Source organism: Pocillopora damicornis, chromosome 14 (assembly GCF_964200805.1).
Source record: "Pocillopora damicornis chromosome 14, jaPocDami1.2, whole genome shotgun sequence".
Classification (NCBI taxonomy): domain Eukaryota; kingdom Metazoa; phylum Cnidaria; class Anthozoa; order Scleractinia; family Pocilloporidae; genus Pocillopora; species Pocillopora damicornis.
In genome coordinates, this window is record NC_142683.1 from 14,816,058 (window position 1) to 14,828,407 (window position 12,350).

At 41.7% G+C, this 12,350-nt stretch overlaps 1 pseudogene across 1 annotated transcript; it reads right to left on the bottom strand.

Annotated features, from left to right (window-relative positions):
- Positions 1-1,937: 1,937 nt before the first annotated feature.
- LOC149034637 (apolipoprotein L3-like) lies at positions 1,938-4,447 on the bottom strand (annotated as a pseudogene). Its single transcript, XR_016182907.1, has 2 exons — positions 4,319-4,447; positions 1,938-2,872 (listed from the first exon to the last, which is right to left on the bottom strand). The product of XR_016182907.1 is annotated as an apolipoprotein L3-like (transcript).
- Between the last annotated feature and the right edge of the window lie 7,903 nt (positions 4,448-12,350).

Here is a 12,350-nt window from a genome sequence, read left to right on the forward strand (position 1 = left end):
CGCTGAATACGCGGTGGTAAACTTTTGCTCGAGTGCGGATTGAGCATAGTAGGAAGAGGCTTTTTGTCGATGATTAAGGTGAACTCTAAGCCAAACAAGTAATCGTGCAAATGTTCAATAGTCAAAACGCAACCTGGCGTTTCGCGCTCAATCTACGAATATCTCCTTAAAGTTTCTGTCGATGTAAGTAATCGACTGATGTACGCAATAAGTTTGCGCTCACCAGTTCCTTGACCTTACAGTAGAATTGCTCCTAAACCACAGGCGGTCCAAGCTCTAGCTGGTCTTTCCTCCATGAATGAGACTCTTTAACTAGAAACAAGAGTATTTAATGCGGCTTCTTCTCATCGAACTATTTCAATTCCTGTTCTGCAATGTATGCTACAAATGTCCAAATTGAACAGACTTGAAAAGACTCACCGAAATTAATGCGTATTTGCAGTAGAACTGAAAACTTCTCTCGCTCTTTCACTACGAACAAATTGTTTGAGAGAATTCAGAAATTAAATGCACGAAAGTTCCATCGAAAAATGCAAAAAAAATTACTACTGTCGGTTCCACAATCTTACTGGTATATTTTCAGTTTCTTTATTAAAAGTATACTGGTGCAATCGCCAAGCTAAGCGCTGAATACGCGCTGGTAAACTTTGTGCAGATTGAGTATAGTAGAAAGAGGCTTGTTGTCAGTTATCAAGGTGAACTCTAAGCCAAACAGGTAATCGTGCAAATGTTCAACAGCTAAAACGCAACCTAGCGCTTCGCGCTCAATCTGCGAATATCTCCTTTCTGTCGACGTAAGTAATCGACTGATTTATGCGATCGGTTTGCGCTTTCCAGTTCCAAGATCTTGCAGTAGAATTACTCTTAAACCACAAGGGGCCCAAGCTCCAGCTGTCAGATGATCATCTTGAAAAATGACAGTCATGGCAAAATTATAGGAGTTTGAATGGGAATATTTACGACCGCTCTAAGGAATAAAAAAATATGTCAAATTCTCAATTAAAATACCTCACCTTACTCCTACAGTGCATGGCTTGTTATCTGACCGCTTACTACGTTGTGGGAAACACATTTTAGCGAATTATCCATTTCGACGTTTTCTACGTACATGAGAAAAGTTTCTCTATGGAATCTCAATACTCGGTAGGTAGTTACTGTTTTTGTATACTTTTCAACAACAAATGTAAACATTTCAGGGTTTTCCGGAGCATATCTCCCGTATATGAACTGACAAGGGACCTTGCTAGTGTTCAACTGGTACAGGCCTCTACGGGTTCGAGTTCATTGCACAACTGATAACGAGCCCAACTGTGAATTTTTTACGGTAGCAACCGTGTACAGCAGTCGTTACTTCTACTAAGCCGTTGTCGTCTTCTGTGTTTTCAACAAAATCACTTCTCAAGGCTACTGTCACATTCTGGGAGCACATAACTCAAAACACACCTCAAAAGTTTGAAAAAGGCTTCTGTTCTCTTAAAATTGGTTATATTTGATGCAATGGATCAATAACGGTATCTTAGCAACTGTGTACCTACCCCCCCTCCCCCCTCCCCCAGCCCATCATTAACGTTAGCTTTTTATCAGTTGACTGTTGTTGGGCAGGTGCAAAACGGAAATCCTGCAGGAGCAAGATGTTTTGCTGAGTTTGTTATAATCTCTGTTATGGCAGATTGCTAAAAGGAAATTTGAATCAAAATATCTGTAGAGGTCAGTTTATTTGGCTAATCATTGTAAGTAATTCAATGCAGTTACTCAACATTCGGCAGCTTTACTTTGTGACGCACTGAGTCGCTGAATTGGACACGATTTACAGAAGTGCACAGTTTTCCTAACTACGAAAAAAAAGCCATCTCTAGCAAAGGCTCTTGAGGATTCGACGTATTACACTGATCCGTCTATCTTAGCTTTCATTCGCTACTGACGTTCCTCTTTGATTATTATATCGCTATAGTTTTGGCTTCTCTTTTAGTCATCACCGTTCTCTCTTTGTACATTGTTTGTGATCAAATCATCAAAGACCTCACCTAACCTCTGTTCGACGAATTCCAGTACCAACTCCTGGATCTCGTTTTCCTCTGGGCATTGGAATTCGCTTTGTAACCGGTTCCTGATGTCATTCACAGCCTGCGTAGTCGATCCTCTATGCACCTCTAAAGATGATCTCACCAACATGTAGATATCCAGAGGTAACAGAGCGGCGCCAACAACTCCTCCAGCTATATAGGCCGCGGGCGTTCCCGCCAAACCCCCAGCTCGAACAAGGGAAAAAGCAGTAGCGACAGCCCCAGCCCCTACCGAAGCCGTGGACGTCCGCAAAAACATGGCGGATAAATCTATTCTCCCCTCAGTCGAAGTTGGGAACTCCCTTATGGCTCGACTGCGAAGAAATTCAACACCATTGCTTTCTATTTCTCTTAGGTCGGAGATAAACCCCTCAAGGTCGACCAACCGTTCTCGCAACGGCCCGGAAGCTTCCTCGTCCTCGTCAATGGCTCTCTGAACTTCTCTCAATCCTAGCTCTGCGAGGGTTACCTCGATTACTTTGGAAACAGTCATCACCAGGCCTCCTACGCCTCCGATTCCGGCGCCAACGAGGGAGACCACAAGCCCGGCCCCTAAAGTGAAGGGCGCAGTGATCAGGCCCGCTATCGCTAGGATTCCTCCTACGGTGCCCGCAGAAGCACCAACTATGGTCGATTTACTGCCCCTTATATGTTGCTCTTGTAATTTGGATGCTAGCTCCTCCAGTTTTTCCCTAGTGCGTTTCCTCGTTCGTCTCCATCGCCTAAAGTTTTCAACCAAGTCTTCTTTTAACTGGTCTAATTCTAGGACTTTCGTTTTGACTTGGACATGAACTTCTTCTGACAAAGTTCTACAAGACAAATATTCAATGAAGAAAAAAAATTATTTTAACTTTTGAAGATCTATTCTGTTTAATTGCATAAGACTGCTTTGCGATGGGTCACTATTTATAGCCTGAGGGAGGGGAGGGGGTTTGGGTATTTTGATTGCGTCGCAATAACATTTTTCTCACTAAGTTGTTTTGGTTAAGAATTAAAGAAATATCTAAGTCGGAGATGATCCATTTTTACTTCGCTGATCTCTTCTTGAATCATACGGCAAAGAAAGACTACGAGTTGTAATTTTCCAAAAGTCGACAGATTTTTTGACTGATTATGTATATGGTTAGCAACGGTTTGAATAACCTTATCATCCTTGAAAGCATAAGTGTGTGGTACTGTCGCGATTTCGCATCAAATCATATTGAGTTTCAGCTTGTATCAAAAGATCATAATCTCTTGGAAAGAAGTTCACGCATGAAATATCCTCTAAACATTAGAATTCTGATTGATGTCTCAGTAAAACATTCACTAAACCGTCGTTATTCAAGTTATTCAAGCCACCGTGTGGGAAATATTGCAACCAAAATAATATATATTCGAATACCTGTACACGTGTGTATTAACGATTAAAATTAGTCAGGGCTTTATCGAGCTGTTTATCATGAGCAACTGTCAGCGATTTATGCTTCAGTCCTTCGCTGGTCTCTAAGTTTTCTGCAAACTTCATGATCCTTTCCTTTCTCTTGCGGATATCTGCTGTGTACTAACGCCATATTCAGCTGACAAATTGGTTCCCTTTTCTCCTTTCTCTAATCACAAAATTATAGACTGTTTATCTTTTATCGAAAAAACGGATCGCTTACGCTTCAAGTATATGATGATCGCGAATAAACATTCGTGACGCTGTGTAGCTTGTTTATCTTGCATACCAAGCCTAACGAGCCAATAGAGTGTCAAATCTCACTTACTAACGAAGTAACTCTAAGCCAATCAGACCTCACTGGAATGTTCTTCATTAGTTACGACGCCTACGAGCGCTGCTTTTGCTTTTTGAAAGCGAAACAAACTCGACTTTACTTTTCTTTTCAATGCTGTAGTTTTAAAAAGAATATGGCTACAGATCTTGATCATGACTAATAAATATTCACGACAAAATTGGAACCAGAGAAAAAGTCCGGATAATCGAGGATGGACTGTATATGGCTAGATTTGTTTCGACGCCTAAAACACGATTTTGGAGAGAGTTTATTATCGCTTTTTCGTTGCTGTTTTTCAGAATTGGATTTAGACAATGTTGACTGGTGGGAAATGTAAGATTTTGTTTGAATAACCACGAAATATTTTAGAAAATCTTCAGATGAACATCTCTCCCTCCGCAACTATCATCATGAATTCGTCATTGCGTAATGGTTTCGAAATATTAGGAATATCACATCATTCTTGACCTACAGTCATACATCTATTTTTGAACAAACCTTGGTCCGTCATGCCAATTCGCTTGTAACAACTCAATATCTTGAAAACGCATTCTTTGGTGGATAACTCGTATTCATATATCCAGATCGCTATAACGGTGTGACACAATTGGAGTCGATTCCCTGAAATTTAATTCTGTATACTGAAGACATAACAAGCACATGCGCACGAATCTGACACGTGATTTCCTAGAAATATATGTTATTCGCCAGCCGGGTGGTCCGTATTGGGAAAAAGTGTACTCAAGACATAGGTCAGAATTTTTCCCAGTGCGTACCGACCTTGGCTGGTGAATAACATATTTCTCCCTTAAACTGAACGAAATTATTTTCAAAAGAACCCGAATGATTTAATGAAGGGGTCTAATTACGGCAAGATCTTCCATAAACTGAACAATCTTTGAGCGAGTAAATGGTAGTTAAGAGAGAGGTAATGCAAATTAAAGAGAGAGGCCCTCACCGAAATATTTTCATTTGCGTAATGATAGAGGTGATTAAGAAGGCTTCCAATTGAACTTTGGAACATTATTTTTACGAGTATCTGTTGTAATCTGTCACCGATCAATTAGAGAGTGCGTAAGAAAAACAAGCGCCTGCACACTTTTGGAAAAACAACGGAGCTAGATTGGCAAGGACTGTCACGACAATGTTTTCTAGAAAAACAGTCCATGATCTTACAGAAAATCTTATTCACTCTCATCGAGACGATTAATTAATGTACGAAGATTAACTTCTGCTCAGTCAATAAATGGCGAGTAAAGTATAATTATAAGTAAATTCCAATTTTTTTATTTGAACTTGAGATTTTGCTCGTTTGTTTGCTGAAATTGCGCGAGGAAATCTGGTCTTTCCACCACAATTTCGAATGAGACACTTTAACCAGACACAAGAGGATTTAATGCGGCTTGTTGTGTATTCATTTAGCGGAGACACTCACTCTTCAATAGCTTTCTATATATTCTGTTTTATTCATCGATGGGGTATCTAATAAGTTGCTACAATCATGTAACTTGATCACAGTACTTTCATATCGTTTAGTAGTCCTACAGTAATATTACTGTCACTGGTACAAGTATTTTTACTTCTCAATACACTACATCATTCCTGGGCAATGTTCAAAGAATCATTAGGAACATAATTATTGTAATCACAAGCTTTGAAATCAGACTATGGTCAATTCAATACTTAACGAAATGAGATCAGTCCTTCGTCGATTTAACTAGCCTTCTTGATCTTGTGGTAATAACCTGGTCACTCTGGGAGGCTTGCTCCACAACCTTATTAGAGGGCTCCGTAATTTTGAAAGCGTGGCTGAAGACCCATCAGACTCGTCAGTCTTAGCACTAGTGTCTACATCAATGTCATCACCAATATGCTTACTGGGCCCATATTTGAGGAACTTCGCACTGCGTATCAAAGTTGTACCCGTGTCGACGTTGACTATACTAAAAGTGTCTCTCGCTTTGGTCTCAATAATTACGTGCTTGGCCGCAGAGAAAATTGAATCTAGTTTGTTCGGCTTCATGTGGGCACAAAATACGAGATCGCCAACTTTGAAATAATGCGGCTCTGCATGTCGTCTACTATCGTGATGTTCTTTCAAACGCGCTCAATACAAATTGCATTTTGACCGATGTTCGCGATCGAGTGCTGCCAGGGCGTATTTGAATTGAACTCAAAGTACGGTAGTTTTGTTCGAAAGTTGGCGATTGAACAAAACCATTCTAGGTGCTTTTCCACTAATTTGATTCGGACTTCTTTTGTAGAGCATGAGAATTTTAGGCAACTCCATTTGCCAGGATTTACCTTCGCTGATGGCTGCTCGAAAGTTCTTCATTAAGTATCGATGAAATCTCTAATTTCCCTTTGCTTCGCACATAGTAGGGAGAAACACGAATATTTGCTTCGAACTCCCCGCTTATAAACTGTTATCCGTTACCAGAAACGATTTCCTCTGGAAACCCAATTCGAGCGAATATATCTGTCGACGCTTTGATTACTTCACGTGAAGTGACCTCTTGTAAAATGTACGCTTCCGGTAGGATGAACCATAATCGATATAAGTCAAAATGGATTTTCCATCAATTGGAACACAAGATCCAGTACACCTTTTACTCAAGGACCTCGAGGTAAAGGTGTTGGTCGAAGCGGCGTGTACTTTTTAAGAGGTTGATCAACAATGCACGCTTGACAATTCTTGACCTTAGTTTCTATTGCATCATCCATACCATCAGAAAAAAAAAAACGAGTTCGAAGACATTGTTTAGTCTTGACGACTCCCTGATGGGTCTCGTGCGCTAATTTCAGAATTTCTTTTCGCAACGACTGTGGTACTACAATTCGGTTTTCTCGGAGAACAATTCCGTCAAGATTAGACAATTCGTCTCTTTATGCACCATAAAGTTTGAGATCATCCGTCAGTAACAATTTTCCACTTTGCCTTGAACAAGGAGTTGAGAGAGCGTGATGTCTCGGATCGCATGTCAGAGAGGGTGACAGCTTGAGGGTCTCACATATTTGATGTGAAAACAAATCTTATGTAGTCTTTACAAACTAAACCAGTATCGGAAAAATCATTTTGTTTGGACGGAAAACGCAATAACAAATCTGCTGTGTTAGCGTTACCTACGATATGCTGAATACGAAAAGTATACTGGTGCAATCGCCAAGCTAAGCGCTGAATACGCGGTGGTAAACTTTTACTCGAGTGCGGATATGAGCATAATAGGAAGAGGCGTGTTGTCGGTTAACAAGGTGAACTCTAAGCCAAACAAGTAATCGTGCCAATGTTCAACAGCCAAAACACAACCAAGCGCTTCGCGCTCAATCTGCGAATATCCCCTTAAAGGTTCTGTCGATGTAAGTAATCGACTGATGCACGCAATAAGTTTGCGCTCACTAGTTCGTTGAACTTGCGGTAGAATTGCTCCTAAACCACAGGCAGCCCAGGTTCCAGCTGGTCTTTCCTCTATAATTTCAAATGAGACTCTTTAAGTGGTCAAAAGCGTATTTAATGCGGCTTTTTCTCATTGAACTCCTACAGTTCCTGTTCTGCAATTTTCGGTACAAATGTCCAAATTGAAAGGACTTGAAAAGACTCACCGAAATTAAAGCGTATTAGCAGTAGAACTGAAAACTTCTCACGCCCTTTCACTACGAACAAATTGTTTGAGAGAATTCAGATATTGAATGTATGAGAGTTCCATCGAAAAATGCAAAACAAATTACTACTGTTCCACAATCTTATTGATATATTTTCAGTTTCTTTATTATATGTTGCGACATCTTCTTCAATCTCTGCTCGTTTACAGTGAGCTATCAGTGAATTCTCTACACTCATGATCACTTGTCACATCACAAATTTGTAGGTAATTTAAGGCCTTTTAGCTTTTACATTTTTTTAGACGCTTGGTCCATTTAGAATTTATTCAGGGATTCTGTTTTTACTACAATATTGCCTTTAATCAAGATTTTGTGGATAGCTCTGCTCTGTATATCAATATTTTTATTAAGGTTATATTTTTTAAAACTTAAAGTTATCCAAAAATGTATAATAATTTCAAATTATATTTCACATATTTGCAATATTGGCGAACTACCGGAAGATTGGTGTAAAATTGATAGCGGAGCTCGCAGCGCGCGTAGCGTAGCCCCATAATTATACAAAATAGTAGTAACCATCAAGCCGAAAAAATTTGGACTTGCGACCGTACGACCGACCGAACAAGGGGATACTTTAAGCATACGCGACCAAGTGCATTGCAGGCACGTTCTTAGCCATTATGTAATGGAAGGGTGCGATTGCGTGCGTAACTAGATAACCGCATTAGTGCCAGGAGACACTGGCTTTACGTGAACTAGTAAATGTAAAGCCGCGTAAGCAAATAATTTGCAACTCGCATTTTGAACCGGAAATCAAACTGGTGAGGTTGTAGTTGAACATTAATTCTCAGTATTTTGCAATTTTTAATCAACTTGCAAAGCAACAAAACTGACAGAGTTAAAACTTTGTCGACCAGAAAAAATTGTTCTAATTAAAGTTCGTGGAGAAAGGGTTTTGAGTGAAAAAAGGCTGGAAAGAAAGAGACAGAGCGACCAAAGAAAGCAAGAAGTAAAAGGCGTAAAGCGAGTCGAGAAAAACGCGCATGAAAGATAAAAAGAACGCTAAAATAGGCAAAATACGGCAAGAGGAACGCGAAAGAGAACAAGAAAAGGCATAAGTAAAAAGGCAAATATCTAGCGAAGAGCAACGTAAAAAGGGAAATACAAAGAGCTCCAGAAAACAGACTCAAAATGGGTCATCAACAAAGACGGAGAAGCGAACTGTTACAATATGCGCGTGATTTCTATCAGTGATTAACTAGACTAGGTTCGAGTTACATTGGTATGTTTTCGTCACGACGTATGTTAATAAAAACAGTTGATTGAACCGATCTTGAAACATGGTGGCAGCGAAATAGGACAAAGAATCTATCGCCTCCCACTTTCAGCGTCGCAACTACAATTTAAATCATCCTGTAGCCATCACCTGGCTCTTTGCAACAACCACAAGCACAACATGGAATTGTGCGACACCCATCTTTTGGCGCGATGTCCGGGATAGTGCCACCTGGAAAATTATGTACAACTGGAAACGTAGCGGACAACTGGAAGGTATGGAAACAAATGTGGAGCAACTACATGGTTATTGCTCAACTCGAGATGAAACCGCCGGCGTACAAGGTCGCGTTGTTTCTCCATTGTATCGGTGTTGATGCGTTAAAGATTTTTAACGTGTAGCGGGTTTCGGTTCTTAAGGTATAAACATATCTGATCGGAGATAGAGATTTACTGATTTCAAGCACTCATCTTTGTATCTAACTGATTATCCTTTATTCTTGATTACGGTACTTGAAAACGTAAAACCTGCAAGGTAATTTATGGCATAACATGCTATTAAGAACGATTAGAAACTATACATAACATGAGCTATTGTGCGATCACTCGTACACATAGGGCGTACACGATAATACTATTTATAATTAATTCACGCAATAACCGAGATAACAAACATAATCCGCAAACATGAAAATCATACCACTTTTCTCCGGTAAAATTCTTATTATTTTAATCTTAATCGACTGCGTCCGAGGACAACTAGCATTCTCTCTAATTTCATTGAACTTATGACACTTAACTCAAAACGGAAATTACGTAGTCGACGATTGTGGAATCATAGCTAATCATTACATAACGGCTTCCAGTTCGAAAGTCCAAACGATAAAAATGACCTGGCAAAGATTCTACAAAAGTTCAACAAATTCACCATCGGAGAACTGAACGAAACCTTTGAAAGGTACACTTTCAACTTCAGAAATCAACAGGAAAACGAAAGCATCGATTCTTATGTCACCGCCCTTCGCACACTCGCAAAAATATGTCATTTTTGTGAGTGCATGCGTGACTCGATTAATCGTGACAGGGTTGTCCTGGGCATTTAAGATCATCGCACCTTCTGCAAGAACGGAGCCTCACTCTGTCAAAGAGTATCGATCTTTGCAAAAGTTCTGAAGCGACGAATTTGCAATTGAAAACGATCTCTGGCGCCCAGAACGAAGATGTTCACGCCGTGAAAGATAAACACCCATCAAGCCGCCGTGATGACAGGTACGAGAACATCGCCCTGAAGAGAGAAAGGTATCAGCTTCCCGTACTTGATGACATACTCCCGGAGCTATCAAAAGCTAGAGTATTCTCGACAGTTGTGTCCTTGCCCCTGAATCCAGCGTACTCACGACCTTCACAACCCCCTGTGGAATGTACAGATGGATTCGCTTGCCCTTCGGTCTCTATGCCTCATCCGAGGTATTCCAGAAGCACCTAATTCACGCGCTAGAAAGCCTACCTGGTGTTCTGTGTATCGCGGACGATATCCTCATCTATGGCACTGGAGAGATCGATGAACAAGCAACTGCAAACCACGACAAGAGTCCACAAGATCTCCTTCAAACGTGCAAGGACCGCGGCATTGTCCTTAGCCCAGACAAGATGAAGCTAAGGATGAGCGAAGTAAATTTCATCGGACATCTCCTGACGAACAAAGGCCTGAAGCCTGATCCTACTAAAGTGGAGGCGATCACGAAGATGCCTAAGCCACAAGACGTAAAGGCGTTCAGCGCCTCAATGGATTCGTCAATTATCTAGCTGGGTTCCTTCCAAAACTGTCTGAGGTCATGAAACCGATTCGTCGCCTGTCTTGGATTGATACTTCATGGAACTGGTCCTCAGAACAAGACCAGGCGTTCGCAAATGTGCAGCGGTTAGTAACCGAAGCGCCTGTTCTATGATACTATGACCCCTCACAGAACCTTACTATACAATGTGATGCCAGCCAGAGTGGCCTTGGTGCAGCGATACTTCAGAATGGCAGGCGTATGGAGTACGCAAGTCGTTCCCTCACTGATACAGAAACACGTTACGCTCAAATAGAGAAGGAGATGCTGGCGATTGTCTTCGCTCTTGAACGTTTCAACCAATTCACATTTGGTCAACATGTATACATAGAAAGTGACCACAGGCCACTAGAAATAATTCTACAGAAACCATTTGCCCAAACACCTCGAAGCTACCAGTTAATGATGATGCGGCTATAGAAATACGATTTCACCGTGTACTGTGAGCGCGGCAAAAACATACACTTGGCGGACACGCTGTCAAGGGCGTTCCTGCCCTACAAAGGCAAAGAAGTAGACGACATCGAATCAGTCAACGTGGTTCGATATCTGCTCATATCTGACCAGCGTCTAGAAGAAATAAGAGCAGAGACCCGGAAAAACCAGTCTCTGCGAGAGTTATCAGAGACTATTCTAGTGGGATGGCCTGAAAGCAAGGAAGACGCCCCAGCACTGACACGCCCTTACTTCAGCATGCGTGATGACCTGACCGTACAAGATGGCCTGGTCTTCAAAGGGAATTCCGTCGTGATACCTAAGTGCCTTTGCGCAGATATGAAGCTGAAGATTCACTCGTCCCACCTCGGAATAGAGGCATATTTGAGGCGGGCACACGAATTTATCTACTGGCCAAGCATGTCTGCAGAATGAAAGAATACATCTCCGCGTGTGAAACGTTTAGAGAACTTGACAGCATGACACACGCAAAGGAGACACTGATGTCCCACGAAGTCCCATCTCGTCCTCGGGAAAAGAGAGCCACAGACATCTTTACCATTGATGGGAAGAATTACCTGGTCACGATAGATTATTGCAGCAATTTCTGGGAGGTGGACAGGTTACCGAACACTAAAGCCAGCACCACCATCCTAAAGCTGAAGAGTCACTTTGCCCGCTATGGCATACCTGATCAAGTGATTAGCGACAACGGACCGTAATTTACATCTGACGAGTTTGCCAGCTCTCCAGAACATGGGATTTTGAGCATCTTACTAGTAGCCCTGGAAATAGCAAGGCCAACGGCAGAGTCTGGGATGAAGACAACTTAGCGCATGCTGGAGAAATCAATCAGGGCTGGAACCGACCAATACCTCGCCGTACTCGATTATAGAAACACACCCACGCAAGGAATGACAACCAGCCCAGCGCAACGCCTGATGAGCCGAAGGACCAAGGCACTCCTTCCTACAACTCAGAGCCTATTACTGCCTAAGAATATAAACCTGGAAAGTGAAAAGAAAGGGCTGCGACAGCGCTAGCAGGCCTAAGCCAAATAACACAGTCGGTCAGCAAAGGATCTACCCAGCCTGTCTCAAGGTGACGTTGTTAGGATGAAGCCATTTAAGCTTGGCGACAAGTCTAGGTGTAAGGTCCAAGTAAGTGCAAGGCTTGCAATTGACAAGCGATCAAACACCGTTGAGACGAACAGCGGAGCAGTCTACCACAAAAATCTACAGCATCTGCAAAAAACGTCTGAACCACCCGTTGAACCCATCACCACAAAGCCAGAACCGAAAATGGCCAGCACAGATGAAAAGGCAACTACAACCACAGCATCTACCGCTGATCAGAGTAGTGCCCCTCATAAGTCACACCCTAAA